General features: G+C 41.0%; 1 non-coding gene across 1 annotated transcript; it reads left to right on the top strand.

Moving 5' to 3' along the window:
* The first annotated feature begins 6,699 nt into the window (after nt 1-6,699).
* Nucleotides 6,700-6,809, top strand: LOC123838028 (U6 spliceosomal RNA). Its single transcript, XR_006789370.1, has one exon. It is a non-coding gene; the product is annotated as a U6 spliceosomal RNA (small nuclear RNA).
* Nucleotides 6,810-16,843: the final 10,034 nt, after the last annotated feature.

Here is a 16,843-nt window from a genome sequence, read left to right as displayed (position 1 = left end):
AGTAGGTCTTTTGTGAAAGCAAAGTGGCATACTGCAGACTTTGGATTCGTGGGGGGATACCTGTATTTAGAAGAGTTTAGAGTTAGGGATGACATTTCTTGGGACATTTCTCAAAGAGGAGCCCGTTGTGCTCTCAGCGGTGACTTGAGTCCTAAGCTGCTGGTCCTGCATGAAAATTTGCCACAATGATTTATCTACTCCCACCTATCCCACGCTCTGTGATCTCACATTCCTAAATCAGACACTAAAAAAGGATTTTAGACCTAAGTGGTGCTAAACTCAGAGCAAAGGAAAGAGGATAGTGACTTCCTAATGATCCTCAATGTTTTTGCCTCCCAGTTTTAACAGCTTTATCTTAAAAATCACATCTCTTAATTATTCAAGATGAAAGTCGGGACACTTGGTAAGCCATTTCACGAATGGTCAGGTCTCTGGCATTAAAGAAGTCAAACTGATGAGTAAATGACTTGTTTACGAATGCAGGGACTTAGAGGGGGACTCAAAAGCTCACATCTGCTTAGTCTCAAACCAAGTAATGCTTTAAAAACTTGCCACATATTAAGTCACCAGGAGAAGGCCTCTTGTGACACTGGGAATCCATCATTACTGGGACTCACATCTCACTGTAATAGATCCCAATGCAGCCCTCAGCTTAGTCACCCAGAGAAATGCAGTATGTATTAAAATGCAACCATTTTTTGCCTGTGTGGTAGAACACAGAAGCTATTTTGTTTCACAAGTATAACATGATGGTTTTTATGGGGGAAGTGAAGAATAATTTATCCAGTGGGGGAGGAATGTAATTAGCTTGAATACAGAGTTTTGGAATTGGGCCAGGACAAGAGCCAAGTTACTGATAAAAAAAAAAAAAAAAAAAAAGATTCCATTTTGGATACCAAAAGTTAAAATAGTGTCCTCTTATAGAAGCTTGTATTCTCGTGGTCGTTTTCCCTCTCTCTCTCTCTGTCTCTCAAAGCAGACAATATTACCTAATAAGCTACTAAGGGAATATGTCAGAAATAACATTTGCTAAGCATCTACTGTGTGGTAGGCACTGTGTTAAGCATTTTCCATGTTCACAATGACTCTGTGCTAGTCTGATGGCCAAGCTCCTTCCAGACCCCCCAGATGTCTGTCCTTTGACCTCCTCTGAGCCTAAAATGATCCTCTCAGTGGCATAATGCACTTTCAGAGAAACAGACCTGGCAAGAAACCCGAGCAGACTGGAATTAGGCTTGAGCTGTTGGGCAGAAAATTCTAGGGTCTCTGGGACCTGGATGACGGCCTAAAAGGCAGGATGGATGCAAGGAGCAGAGGCTCCACAGGAATGTGCCCCTTGACCTTGCTTAGTCCTCAGTGCTGGTGTCGGCAGCCAGAAGCAGGATGGGGAGCCTGGTACAGAGATCCCCATGTACCATTCCACCTCCTGCCTTGGCCTAAGGCTAGCGCTATGAAACCGGGCCCAACTCCAAAGCTGATGCTCTTAACCACTGGCCTAAATAGCTTCAGAGAATACAACAGGTGTTTGAAAATTGCTAGTTGAATGAATGCTTGCCTGAGAGACCCAATACCTGTCTTCTTGGAATTGAGTAGAAAAAGACTTGTAGATTGTCTATGAAAAAAATTGAACAAATGCTGGGCTATAAAAGCAAAAGCAATGTGATCATCACCAGTTTTCAAGCCCGTGACATTTGGGGAGACTTTGCATGAGGGGCACCTTGCAGCTCAGCTGTCAGTAAAGGTGGTTATTCCCCGGGGCACAGTTTCCAGCATGCTGGATGTGCTGGATTGTTCTATCACAGTGTGGGACTCGGCATTCCCTCCATGATAAGCCATCTCAAACAAGCTCAGAGGCAATGCTGGGGTCACAGGAGAAGAATAACCCCAGGTTATGTTGCTTAACCTATTGTATATTTTTAGGGGTGGCTCAAGAAGTAAATAAAGGAAGTGAAAGTCAATCTAATCAGCATCAAAATTTGTCTCAGCAGGACTTCCTGGTCCTGGTAACATGTTAAAGTATCCATTCATTCCTATTGTGTTTAAGTAAAACAACCCTTAAGCATAAAGGAGATGGACATTTAGAAGTTTTAGTAGTCTTTTTACAATAGAAGAAAGGTTTTTTTTTTTTTTAAATAAAATTTTTAATGATTACAAAATATGGCATATGTTCTTTGTTAATAATTTTGAAAATATGGAAATGTACAGTGAAAAATCAACCATAATCCTGCCAACCGAGGCAATGACTGTTAGTGTTTTATTGCACTTTTGCATGCTAAGAACATTACCAGTTACTCAATTACAGCTTCTCTTTTCACCTAACATTCAGATAAGCATTCTCTCATATTATTAAGAATCTTTGGGGCGCCTGGGTGGCTCAGTCATTAAGCGTCTGCCTTCAGCTCGGGTCGTGATCCCGGAATCCTGGGATCGAGCCCCACGTCAGGCTCCCTGCTCGGTGGGAAGCCTGCTTCTCCCTCTCCCACTCCCACTGCTTGTGTTCCCTCTCTCGCTGTCTCTCTCTCTCTCTCTGTCAATAAATTAATAAATAAATAAAATCTTAAAAAACAAAAGAGAATCTTTGGAAACATCAGTTTTAATAGCTACATAGTATCTCATCGTGTACCTTTACTTAGGGTTAACAATTTACTTACGAAGTAACTCTATTGTTCTCATTTTGTTTGGGGACTTCGTTTCTTCCTGTTCTTTATTTTTGCTGTGATGAATAATACTGTATTTATTTTCTTATTTTGCCTTCAGTATAATATTATGCATACATGTATATAATATATAAACACATAAATATATTTTAAGAAGTAGGATAACTGAATCAAAGGGACAGAGTACTACTAAAGCTCTCCTAAATTACTTTCTAAAACTGTGGATCCAGTTTAAACACCATATTTTCATTTCACCTCTACCACCATCATGGAGCACTGTCATTTGAATATTTCATAACAGGCAAGTAAACATGGGATCCCATTACTATAATCTGTACTTATTTTTAAAAAGTCAATTTAAATAAATAAAATTATGCCACATTTACCATCGAAATGTATTAAAAGATCAGGTTAAAAATGCTTCCTGACTTTCAATCAGTAAGAAATACATGATAAATAACTCTGAATTTACACTGCTCTTAAACATTTTACTTTACTTATTGCTATTTTTAAAATCAGAGTTGGAGATGTCCTTGGCTTGGTGTACAGAAAGAGCAGCCTTTGGGGTGCATATTCAAAATGTGAAATTGAGTTAAAATGATTCCATTTTCTACCTGAAAACCATATTGTTATACCCCCAAATTCAATTTCTTAAGAATCATAGTGGCTCTTACTGCTAGCTTCTTAACTTAGAAGCTTATCTCAATTTATCTTTTTTACATTTATAACATTTTATTTTTGTCACACTGCCCATTCTCCATATTATTGCATGCCACATGCTTATTTTTCAAAACTCAAACCTAATTTTTTTTGGTAGGCATCAATGAGGATTATGCATTACCATTCAAGCTAACTCTATTTAAAAACAAACAAACAAAAAAGAAAAAGAAAACAGGTATGAAGATTACCAGCCTGGAGGGAGTCTCACTTGCTAGAAAAGCCTCTACACACCAACTTCAGCAGGATGTGGGATTTTTGCCACTGACTTTTTTCCATTCATGGTCTCACTTGTGAACAGTAGAAGTGAAGGGAGCTGGTTGGTGGTCTGCGCCTGTCCGGTCAATGCTGGGAAACTGTCAGGATTACAATGCTCCTTTGTTGGCTGGCTTGGCAGCAATGCCAAGAGCTGAATGGGCCACAGAGACTGAACTAGTTATGACGACTGCTTGGTCCTCTCAAATGACCAGAGGCCCTCCCACCTCTTTGCCCGGCCACCCTGGGATGACAGCATGGATGTGGAGATGCTCCGATTCCTCCCACTGATATTGTGTAGCAAGTTGGCGAATGGAAAATTCTGATTTCCTGACAGTCTCTAAACCAGTAAGAGTTCCAGTCTCACTTGAAACTTACAAAAAGAAAAGCAGATTAACAAGATAGCAAGTAGAACATGAAAATGGTATAGTATAATGATGTGTTAATCTCTCTCACGGAGACTGTGTGATGATTGCTGGCCATGGAGAGTAAAGGAAAAAAAAACAAAACAAAACCCCAGAACAAAACCGAAAAAGAAGCTCCCCAGGATGATATTCATGGGAAAAAAATCTGATCTGACTACTTTAGGTCATCATGATTTTTTCATGTTTATTTTTGTCATATCAAACTTCCCAGAGCCCCAATTTTCAAATTTAGGTGCAACCCCCCAATAATACAAAGAGGAAAACTGAAGGTTGTGAAGCAGGTAGGACAAAAAGATTACTAAATGAAAAGTGAGCTGTTTTTTAACAGCTTTCTGCTAACCCAGACTCCTGGTTTTATTTAAGAAGCCCACTGCCTTTGAAAATACACAGGGTCTTTTCAATAGCAAAAGATCAAATGATGTTAATCAGGCAGTGGGGTCTAATCCTTTAATGCAGCTGTCTCTTTACATTATAAACATTCCAGCTATATAAGCTGGAACGATTTTTATCTTAGCTTGTCTTTCCTTCCTCGTCTTCTTCTTCCCCCCTCTCTGTCTCTCCCTGCTTCTCTGTATCTCTTCTGTCTCTAAATCTTAACTTTGCCACGGTACAGAATATGCTTTCTTCTACCTGGTTTCTAACCCCCGTCAAGAAATAATCTTTGAACGAAGGAAGACAAGAGGGTGGGGGAATTAACCTCTCTTGCTCTCCTCCATGTTCCCCACACTTTTGGTTGGTCACTGTAGACTATATTCTCTTGGAAAGACCACATCTACAAGGCACTGCACAAAGCTCAGGCTTCTCCCTGCTCATCACCTCTATTCCTCCTCAGCTGTTGGTTTGGCCTGATGGATTCAGTTCCACTTTGCACAGATGTGGATGCCTTTACAGCTGCTTTCGACAGCTTTCTTTGAGCCGATCTTTTCTTCAAGAATACAATAATCATAGTTTGAAGAAATGATTATGGTGGGAAGAAAGATATATGACAGTTTTCTTCAGATATTTGATCTAACATCCCGTTGAAGGAGGATTGGACTTTTAGAGGAATATAGAACCATCAGAGCAGTGATTCTTAAATGGAGGTGTGGTGGTACGTAGAGTCACTTAGGGACCTCTTCAGGTTACAGTCCCTTTCTCTGCTGAGATGCTGAGGATTACTAGCCTAGAGGGAGACTCGCTTGCTAGAAAAGCATCTACACACCAAATTCAGCAGATGTTGATTCTGTAGAGTGCAACCCTTGTCCACAGGAGTACGACCAATTTCTTAGGAACATTAGGATGGAAAATATTGAGTTCCGTCAAATTGGACTATAAATCTCACAAAATCAAATAAACTATATATAATATTCTCATCCTTTTATTCCTAAGGCCTACCAGGGTCTGACATGTGGAAGATGCTCCAGAATGCTCTTTAAAGTATTGTTTTGTTTTATGAATTAAAAAAAATAACTTCAGGTAAGCAAATTTCATATTAATGTAAGTAGACTAATCTAATAAGAAGCACTGTCCATGGTAGGTCGTCATGAGAGACAGTGAGTTCTCTGTCTTTGGAGGAATTCAAGCATAAACCAGGGATACTGGTAGATAGGCTAGATACTTGACCAGGCCTGGGAGGCTAACAGAGTGGCAGCCAACTTGGCTCCAAGGCCAAGGAAAAATTCCAACCCTTATTTCATGACCACCAAGAGATTAATTACTTGAATGGCATAAAAAGATGTATCCTGTCATATCATCAGTTCAAACCAGGGGACCAAATCCGTGTGCCTTGTTTTCTGGGAGTTCTGTGTTAAATTTGAACCACTGTTTATTAGATCCTAAGTTTTTAATTTCTGTTTACAATACTCCAGATTTTTTTTTTTTAACTAAGAATACCATTTGTACCTTTGAAAGTCTCCAAGCCTTTGGTTTTCTTCTCTAGAGCACCATATGAATGCTGATACCTAGAAGCCCAAAGCTGTGGCTTATAGGTCCTAAAAACCCAATCGCTTCTACCTGCAGAATCAAAAGCTAAGCCAACCTCACCTCTTTGTCACACTAATTCAGAACCCAACTTTTTCAAATTAGCTTAAGGCTGGCCCACAAGAGAACACAAACATTTCTGGAAGCGTTGGAAGTTTTTAGAGATTTCTCTCCCTTCCCCCACTCTCGCCCTCCTTCTTCTTCTTTTTACCCTTTTCCTTCTTCTAATGCTGAATGAAGTTTGCCATCCAAGGGAATGTGGTGCCTTGATAATCACTTTTTGGATATCCATGCATTCCACATTCATTTATATGGAACATCTGCAGCCCATTAGAGGGATGTAATAAAGTGGCAAGCCTCTGGTCCCAGCAGCAGCTTGCTGAGGAGATCTTCTGGTGAAGAGCGCCACCTCTCACCAGTAACCAGCGTGGCCACTCGGTGAGCCCGAGCCCCGGGAGCCAGCCAGCACAGTGACCCTGTGGGTTCACTAGCTTTTCTTTTTTGCACAGCAGTCAATTATTTTTTCTACCAACAATGGCAAAGTACCTGACACTGTACATCCATCCTGCCTCTGTTAGTGGAAGCACACGGGAGGTGGGTGCCCTGAAAATAAAACCTGAGTTTTCTGTGTCAATATGTTTTTTTTTTTTACCATCTATGAATTCACTTTTCAAGAAGGGTAATGGGTGCTCGCTTGGGCAGCACATATACCAAAATTGGAGCGATACAGAGAAGATTAGCATCGTCCCCGCGCAAGGGTGACACGCAGATTCTTGAAGAAGCACTCCATATTTTTATGAAGTGCCTGGAATTCTTCGATTAAAAGAATATATTCTCTTGGTTCTGCTATGGTCCAGACAGTGTTAAATTCTTTTTTCTATTGTGGGTTTTGATTCCCCCCCCACCCCCAGAAATTGGTTTTATTTGATGTACCCAGGTCTTCAGTTTCTCAATAAAGAAAAGATCTCCATAAAAAAATAAATGAAAAATAATAAAGAGTAATGGAAAATTAGTAATCTACTTCTCAGTCTGGACCATTCTTAAAAATTCTGGATCTTCTGCTGAATAAAACAAATCTCCAAATGTTATTCGGATTAAGAAATATTCTTTAGTGTTATAGGGATCTTAGAGGTCTTCTGGTCCTTAGAGGTCCTCCTGTTAGAGGCGAGGAGCTGGCGTCCAGAGTGGTGCAGTGACTATGTCATATCCTTCCCCTGTTCACTCCACACCCATCGACGACTACCCTCAGGCCCTTTCCTTTGGGCCATTCTCTCCCCACTGGGGTTCACAGAACTTTGTGTCTTAGAGGGTACTGGAGAGACTGAGACTGTATAAATACTCACAGCAATCTCTTAGACTGTATCTGAACAGAGTTCTTATCTTTATGCCTCTATTGTGTTCTGTTTGTCTTAATAAAGTACAAATCTCTCTATGACACACAAAAAACACAGATGTTGATTCTAAATAGTTAAATGAATCATTGCATATGTCTCTCAAATCATTTATGTAAAATATTTGAAAACGCATTTTAGATTCTTCGTCCTTTGTAGGGAGTTTTAAATGGTTTAAAATATATACCTTTATGTATTATTTGATGTTCATACAGTTTTTCCTAAATAGCATGTTTGACTTTTAGCAGAAGTTCTTGGAGATAGTGTATTCTGAATGCCAATGGCAGAACTTTTACCTAATAATGTATTATTTACTATAAAGGGATGCTGCTATTGCAGGAGAAAGGCAATGGTCTAAAGATGAGAACTTCGGGTTCGAGTCCAGCGACTGCCACTTAGTAGCCCTGTGACTTAACCCAGGTTACTAAACTCTCTGGTCGGGGCATGTGTGTCTGTCAGCAGGGGCAGGAAGGGAAGGGGGAGGGAAAGACATGGTAAGAAAATCTGAACGGTCTTTCTCGTTGGATTGTTGCTAGCCTCAAATCTAATAACATAACTGAAAGTTCTCTGAAACTTATAAATCAAATTTAAGTTAGGATTACCACGGCCAGAGCATTTGCTCACTGCCATGTAGCATGTTAAATGGAAGCACTGTATTTAAAGGTTAAAATCCGGGTTCTTTGATCTGCCAATTTGGATGGAATCCCAGCATCACCACTTGCTAGCTGTGTGCTTTCTGGTGAATTACACAACCTGCCTAAGCTTGACATCCTGAGGGAATACTAATTTAAAGCACATCTTATGGGGTTGTGTTAAGATTAAATTCAATGATACATGCAAGGTACCAGGTGGGAAGTCCCAGCCCCCAGCAAATAAACATTCACTTAGTTTTGTATTATGAGATTCCTGGCTCTTGCTGTTCTCATGGTTCTATGGGATAAATAACCTGGAATATTTGGGTTTTTTAACCCTCAAAACATTTTACTTAGGTCTCCTTCACCTATATATAGAGCTCTAGCTGAGACATCACCTCTGAGGACGTACAGCAAATTCGAGTGTCACGGAAAAAACAAAAAAACAAAAACAAAAACACCATTAACAATAAGGATTCATGAGTCTGAGAGTTAAACCCAAGAATAACTGCTCTTTATCCTGCCCTTACCACTCTGTCTTCAGAACTCTCCCCTACAGTAATATTCTACTCCAAGAGAAGAATCGATTTCAGGTTGTCTTCTTGACTCTGACACCTGGTAAGTGTTCTTGATAATCTCATACCCTTTATAAATTTATGGTCTTATAAATGTCATATATATATACATATATATATGTATATATATATTGTGTTACAGATAATTTGCTCTATTTCCTTTAATTTTACTCTCCCCCCCAACCCCCCTTTATTTTTACTCTATATCCTCTTCTAGATTATGAACTTCACAAAGGCTGGACTCCTGTTTTTTTTTTTCTCACTATTTCCAATATTCAAGTTCCGTGAATGATCCAAAGATCAGTAATGCCCTGACATTACATAAACTTGGATTCATGCTGGGCCTCTTTACCTCCTTGTTGGGTATCCTAGGGGAAGTTGCTTCAGTTCTCTGAACCTTCTTTCTTTGTTCATAAGATGAAGACAAGCCTACAGAGTTGCTGTGAGTCTTGTAAATAATACCGGAAAGCCCTTAACACATAATAAGCCTTCAATAGAAGGTCACTATCAGTGTTTCTCTACTTTTAAGTTTTCTGTTATGGTTATTAGCACCATGGTGGTCATCAACTCCGTACCTATCCCTAGGTATTGACTCAGATTCCCAAGAACCAAGGAAAAACACAGGAAAGAAGAAAGATAGACAAATCCAGGGAAGTGTGGAGAGAGCAGAAAGCTTTCTCTAAGTCAAAATCAGCAAACACATTAACTGTAATTGTATTTCATGATCCGAAAGGCCCGGCAGGCTTCCTCCTGCTGATGAAAAAGAACACTGATGAGATGGTGCCACCTAGTGGTCATTTTCTAATACTACAGGCGGCAATGACGTAAACAGGAGGGAAAATAATTGCGGAAGAGGCTCTAAGCAGTCTTTATTCCTTCTTGTTTTTACTGAGAAGGTGGGAAAGCACTGCTTGCACCCACACCTTTCTCTCCTCTCACCCACCCTGAATAAGGCGGTGAACAGTAGCCACGGATCTATTCAACTACACTTGACTATTTTGCTTGTTGAGCTCATAAATCAGCTCAATAGCAACTTGTCAGCAATTAACTGACATTAATCACAAAGTAACAAAAGATGGGTGAATTTTTTGATATTTGCAAGTTAAACTGAGACCTTGTTCTCCATTCAGAATTGTTTTTCGCACCTCAAAAGAAGAAAATGTTCATCATTAATGAAAGTCTAAAGAAAAATATTTTATCTGATAGTGCCGCCTGCAACCACTTATCCACGATCATTATCTTTCAAATATAATGATAGTGAGGAGTCCTACAGTGCTCTGCAGACATTCAGTCCTGAATCCCTGGGACAGAGGCAAAGAGCAGATTCAATTATCCCTTTTTCATTCATTCACTTGTTTATAGTACAATCTATGAAGACAAGCTAATTCCGCTAATGAAATAGCCCGTGTACAAAGCAGCATATCCTTCAACCTTGAGGAAATGTTGTTTCATAGCTTAGAATTTTAGAATTAGAAGGCACTTTAAAAATTCGACGGTCCAACTCCTTTTAGAGATGACCTTCTGTTTCTCTAACTCCTATTACGTGATTTTGTGTTTTAACCTTGATTGCTGTGTTAGGTTTTGCTACGGAGCCCTCTGGTTCTATTAACAAGTGGAACTGTAAAACACCTTCTACGACGTGCCATTGATTGGGGGAGAGGGGGCCTGGGAGGCAACTGGAAACAGCTGAAGGCACGTCCAGGCCCACTGCTGCTCCTGTTCGATAGGCGGTTTCCACGCTCGTCTGAAGAGAGAAGAGGAAGCCGCAGAAAGAGCAGAACAGATGTAGCTGCTGCCAGGGCTCTGGTGGGCAACGGGCCGTGGTCTCGGAGACAGGAAGGACCTCCCGGCAGCCGGACAGCTTGCCCCCCAGCTCCCTGCCACCCCCGCCTCACCTGGGAGCCCCAGAAGAGGGGCACAGGTGTCTTCAAAGCCTGAATACTCTCGCTTTACGCAAAAGTTGGAGCCCTTGGACCAACGGCATCTCTTTCTGGTAGACGTTGGGACCCATCTCCCAAGGAGATTGGTTTTGTTCATCAAATTAACATTTTAAGATCCTGATTTGTGTCACTCTACCAACACCTTTGGGCAAGGTGATTCTAGCCCCGAATGGGTCTCCCTTCTACACCCCCTCCCACCACCATTTCCTCATCACCATGTCTAGCGGGATATCATGCTAGGTTTTAGGTTCTGAGGGTAAGAGATGGATCAGACGGTGTCTACCCCTAAGAATCTTTCTGTCGAGTATCCCCATCGTGATAAAACTAACTGAGAAATACTCCATGAGCTCAGATATGTACTTCTTAAGTTAAAGAGTTGTTAAGTTGGAGCCTGTTCCATAGGATAAGGACAGGATGATAGAGCCGCTAAAGATTCCTATACAATTATGAAAATATTTAGTCACTGAAGATGGACATCTGTGGAGAAAGATTTGAGGGCTTACCAGAAAACTGATGTAAGGAATTATTTACTCAGATAATGTAAAACAAAACAAAACGGGAATGTTGTCTTTATACATGTAGAAATCTCCCGCTCTGTAATCCAGATGCCACAGGCAAGACAAGGGGCAAAATACAACAAAACCCAATCTCTTTGTCTTGAATAAACATTCCTTTTGTAACGTTCCTTCCCTCCCAGACTTACTCTTCCACATTAATAATCTGTGAGCTGAGTTGCTCTGCTTTCGCCTGGTTACCTAAATGATCAAAACCTTCCTCTAACTCCCCATATCTGTCCAGAGTCTCCGTCAGGGCCAAGCTCAGGAGCTCTGCTACGCCACTTAAAACAAGAGGGGTTACCTGTGAAACTTGTTTATTTACTTACTCGTTTTAATATAAACATAACACCAGTTTTCTGTGACTGATAATTCATCAACGATATAAAGGATGTGATTGTCAGCATTTTCTTTTAGGCCATTGTGGCTTCTTCACTTCAGCACTGGTGACATTTTGTGCCAGACAGTTCTTTGTTGTGGGAGGCTGTCGCGTGCTTGGAGGAATTTTAGCAGCAGTCCTGGCCTCTGCCTGCCAGACGCGACCCCCACTTTATGACAACCAAAAATGTCTCCAAACGTTGCCAAGTGTTCCCTTGGGGCAAATTCACCCCGAGGTTGAGAACCACTGATAATAGATCAACTATTAACTTTTTTTAATCTATAAAGATACAGCAGGCAGAAGCAGTATGTCTTCCTTGAATATCTTAAGGGGGAAAAAAGAACTTGGATTTTGGTGTCTCTACTCTTTTCAGTCAGTTCCTAAAGCATACTTATGATTGTTTTCAGGGCAAATTTTCTCAATTGATCCATTGCTATCTATTCTCTTCCCCAATTCTTTACCTAAATAACAGTTTACAAACTTGATTTCTTTCTTTTTTTTTAAGATTTTTTTTTTATTTATTTGACAGAGAGAGAGAAAGCAAACGCCTGAGCGAGCACAAGCAGGGGGAGAGGCACAGGGAGGGGGGAGAAGGAGAAGCAAGCTCTCTGCTGAGCAGGGACTCCAACGAGGGGCTCGATCCCAGGACCCCGGGATCATGACCTGAGCCGAACGCAGACGCTTAACCAACTGAGCCACCCGGGCGCCCCCACAAACTCTATTCCATGCATAGAATCTCATTTACTGTTCACAACGATAGGAAGCAGGTACTAATAGGCAGCTGGCTAGGGAGCAGCAGGATGTCCCGGGAAGAAAGATCTGGAAGCAGACAGTCCAGAGCCACAATTCTGTCACCACGGCTTCCTGGCTACAAAACAATTAGGCCAGTTCTTCAGCTTCTGGGCAAAACGGTTTTCTTATCTGAAATGAGGGATTATTAATATCTCGGAGGGAGGTTGGGAGGATTAAGATGAGGTGAGCTCTCTGAAAATACAGGTCGCTAGCAGAGGCACGACCCCCTGCAGCTCTTTTTTACTCTAAGACCAAAGCAGCCCGCACTGCACTGCATCAAATACTGCCTCTCACCAAGTCACCAGACTTCTCATTCGGGTCTCAGATCTCTTTAAGGATCTGATCAACAGAAAAGTCCTCCGAAGTAACCCAATTTGTAGACAATTTCAGGAGAGTCACAGATTCACCTGAAGTGCGCAGTGAGCCCAAGGGAAGAGTCCCTCTGGCAAGAGCCTACTAATTTCATCTTTTCTTCTAATGGACTGGAGTAAATGGTGCCGAAGAGCTTTCCTTGCCCATTGCTTAAAATGGGCAACCCTTCTGCAGAGACAAATGGATTCCTATTTCCCCCAATGCTACTGATTGGCCAGCAGGTCCTTGAAATAAGCCATTAGCTTGGTAGAGTGTAAACAGCCTTGCCAATTTCCCTTCTTCAGGGGAAAAAAAAAAGTGCAAAAGGGTAATTGGTAAAAAGGGGTCAAGGTCATCCAGTATGATTACTCTATTAGTTTCCTATTGCTGCTATAACACATTACCACAAACTTCGAACACTCTTGATCCAACACAAATGTATTATCTAACAGCTCTGGAGGTCAGAAGCCCAAAGCAGGTCTCACGGGGCTAACATAAAGGTGTTGGCTAGGCTGCATTCTTTTCTGGAGGTTTGAGAGGAAAACCTAATTGTCTTGCCTCTTCTACCTTGTAGAGATTGCCCATGTTCCTTGGCTCATGACCTCTCTCCATCTTCAAAGCCAGCAATGGCCAGTTGAATCTTTCCCATACTTAATCTTATGTCTCCCTCTTCCACATTCAAGGACCCTGGTGATTACATTTGGCCCATCTAGATAATCCAATACAATCTCCCTATTTTAAATCTAGCTGATTAGAAAACTGAATTCCATCTGTTGCAGTCCCCTTTGCCACGTAATACAACATATTCACAGGCTCTGGAGATTAGCAAACAGACATCCTTGGGAGGCCATTATTCTATGCACTGTATAGTCACTTGCTTGGTATTTTTTATGACAAGCAAGGAATAAGCCCTGTTACAAGTCCTGATCCATCTTTGGAGTTTAGAAAAGCAACAGTTGACAGTATTTTTTGAATTGTCATAACAACTTATTATTGGATAATAAAATCCCTTCAAAAATCATTATCATCTCAATTGGGACTCTCAGAAACTACATCTACACAATTCATAATTTCTCATTGACTTAATGTCTTCTAACTCCTGATAATTTAGGCAACTGGAGAAATTCTTTACAGCTCACTACACAAAGGAAAGAGAACTCACGTGTATTTTGTAAAGCAAGTTGCAAATACAAGTAGAGCTACCCATGAAGACTAAACAAAGCTTGCATAAATGAGGAAATCAAGGCACCGTTGGCAAAAGAAGGGGACACGGCCGCTCAGAAACACCACAGGCTGCACCACACATTCAGCATCTGGCTTGCAGTCCCATCTCTAGAACGTTCCTCGTTATATCCTTCTGCAAATCAAACGTCCTCATCTTTCTTATTCCACTGGATTGTTGGTTTTTGTTTTCCTCCAGGGGACCTGACTACTTGGTCTCTGATCCTTCCTTCACTTAGCACCACCTAACACCATAAAAATAGCTTCTAGTCCATCATCTTAACCATTTTTAATACATGCTCCACTGTCCTTGGCATTCATTTGGTGCTTAGTCATATTTTCTCCTGTTGTCCCACTCTCCAAAACAATTATTTTATACCTTCTCTATAACCATCCAATGCCTCCTTCTCTATTCACAAATACCGTGGTTTCCTTTCCTTCTGGAAGCGTGGTTAAGATTGCACTCCATAGCCCCACTTTAAAGTTAGATATGGTGATAGTGCTTCTTTTGGGCAATGATATGTAGAAGGGTGGTATATCACTTCCAAGGACAGGCTTTAGGAGGCAGATGCCACTCCTTTCCCCCGCCACCCCCCCTCCCGTCTCAGCCATAGAGGAGCACAAAGCGCCCCCTAGCTTCCTGGTGAGTTACAGCAGCAGCCCTGGGCTCACCAGCAGTAGACATTTAGCAAGGGAGAAACAAGCCTTTGATGTGATAAACTGCTACAATACAGAGGCTGCTTGTTACTACAGCATAACCTAGTCCAGACTTTGCTTCCTATTTCAGTGAGAAAATAGAAGCAATCAGAATAGAACCCTACAATGTCCTGCGACCACATCTGCCAGTAATTAGTCACTATATATTTTCTTTCCTCCTGTACTATGGAAGAATTCTCCATATTCCTAAAATTAATCTTTCAACTTGTACACTGGATTGCATCCTCTTTTATCTGCTCAAGGCCATCATTCCAGCATTTATCTCTTTGTCTCTTACATCATGAATTTTTCACTCACTACTAGATTACCTCTATCAGTAAATAAACATACTATAATATCTTCTTTCTTAAAAACAAAACAAAACAAAAAACAACAGTAAAAACACCTCTTCTCTAGTAGCCCCACTCTATTTGAAATGAGTCGCAATACTCTCTCCTGTTTTCTCTGGAATGATCTCCAGTTAGGTTTCTGCTTGCCCCTCTACATTGAAACTGCTCTTGTCACCACCACGAATGACACTGAATTTGCTAAATCCAGTAGTCAAATCTCAATCCTATCCAACATAACATTGACTTGGTTGACTACTGTTTTTTGGGGGAGGTAAATTAATCCTCAGAGTTGAGTTTGTCTGTGCCAGCTATTTATTTATCACAGGTTCACTGCAGGAATTTCATAAACCCATAACATACAGAATAATATCTCTTAATACCCAATAAAGAAATAACATCCTCCAAAACAATGATAAATTAACCACACTATTGTTCCAGGCCAGGGAAGATAAAGGAAATAGGGCGAAATTTAGTTGAAGTGTACCTTTATACCAGTTGCTACTCAGGAGAGCTGGGTTAGCCAACCAACCGCTGATGTCCCTGGTTGCTAGAGCACGTTGCTAGGGAACGATGGTGGCCCTGTTGATGGGCAAGAAGATCTCCTTGGCCTGCCCCTGCTTAGGTTTTGCTACTGAATGGCTTTTGCCGCTGAAGGTCAGAATTGTCTTTAGAGTAGCAGGAGTTAATTGCCCCAAGGTCTTTTAAGAGCTATTGAGATTAGCAAAGAGAATCAGCTTGCTCAGACCACTCTCAGATAGTCCTTACAAACTCCCGGTGTTTATAGTCTAAATGTCCACCTGCCATAGTTGCTTCTTGGTATGTTTTTACTGATAAGCCCCCAGTGCAGCCCCTCAGCAGCTAAGCTCCAGAACGCTTATAAACAACAATAGATGAGATGACAATATCCTGTCACAGCTTATTTCATTCTTGATCAAAACAACTTTACTCTTAAAAACAATTTTCTTTTTGTTATAAACAAGTTGATTTGAAAATCATAACAAACTAACACACAGCAGCCACATTCCTTCCTTCTTGAAGTAATTTCTTCATTGGGCTCCTAGAACACAGATGTCCCTTAGTCCTCTGCCTACCTCACTGACTACTTCTCCGACTTCCAAACTCTGAATGTTGAGTGACCCCAATCACCAAACTTTTGATTCCCCACAACTTACTCTTCTTGCAATTTCTCCAGCTCACTAAATAGCAACTCCATCCTCCCAGCTAGGCCCAATTTTGTGGAGTCATCCCTCTCTTTCTCTCATACTCCATGTTCAATCTGTCACAACTCTTATTAGTCCTACCTTCAAGGTGTATACAAAATTAACCACCACTCACCACCTGCACTACCACCACTCTGGACCAAACCCGAATCATCTCCCCAGAGAATTATTTCAATAGTCTCCTAAATGATCTCTCTACTTCCTCCCTGCCCCATAGAGTCTATTCTCAACATTACCCTCTCTCCCTGAGTCCTTCTGTATGCATGTCCGCTAAATGCCTTTAAAAACTGGTGATGTTGGTTGTTGATTTATTTTTTTATTTTTATTTTTTTATTATGTTATGTTAATCACCATACATCATTAGTTCATGATGTAGTGTTCCATGATTCATTGTTTGCGTATATCGTGTAAGACTGTTCAATCACGGACCTATACCTCTGAAACAAATAATACATTATATGTTAAAAAAAAAAAAAAAAGAAGAAGACGATGATTTAATGAAGACAGATGGTTGAGACAGACCCTGACCAGCTTTTTGGAGTAAGGGGATTCTTCAGCGCTTGAGATGTAAGGGAGGCTGTGATTTCACCATGGGATTGCTTTCACTCCGGAGCCGTTTATGGCTAGCCCCAAATTCTCTCAGTGCTTTTGTCTCTCCTAAATTACTTTCCTGTGCCTCGGTTAAAATGTACATCGACTGCCCACCTTGGAGTAGAGTTCTTTATTTCT

This window comes from Mirounga angustirostris, unplaced genomic scaffold, assembly GCF_029215605.1.
Source record: "Mirounga angustirostris isolate CCGP_5_RB_7025 unplaced genomic scaffold, mMirAng1.0.hap1 SCAF_8, whole genome shotgun sequence".
NCBI classification, from domain to species: domain Eukaryota; kingdom Metazoa; phylum Chordata; class Mammalia; order Carnivora; family Phocidae; genus Mirounga; species Mirounga angustirostris.
Note: the sequence above shows the minus strand (reverse complement) of the source record. Positions and strands in the feature narration are given on the sequence as shown.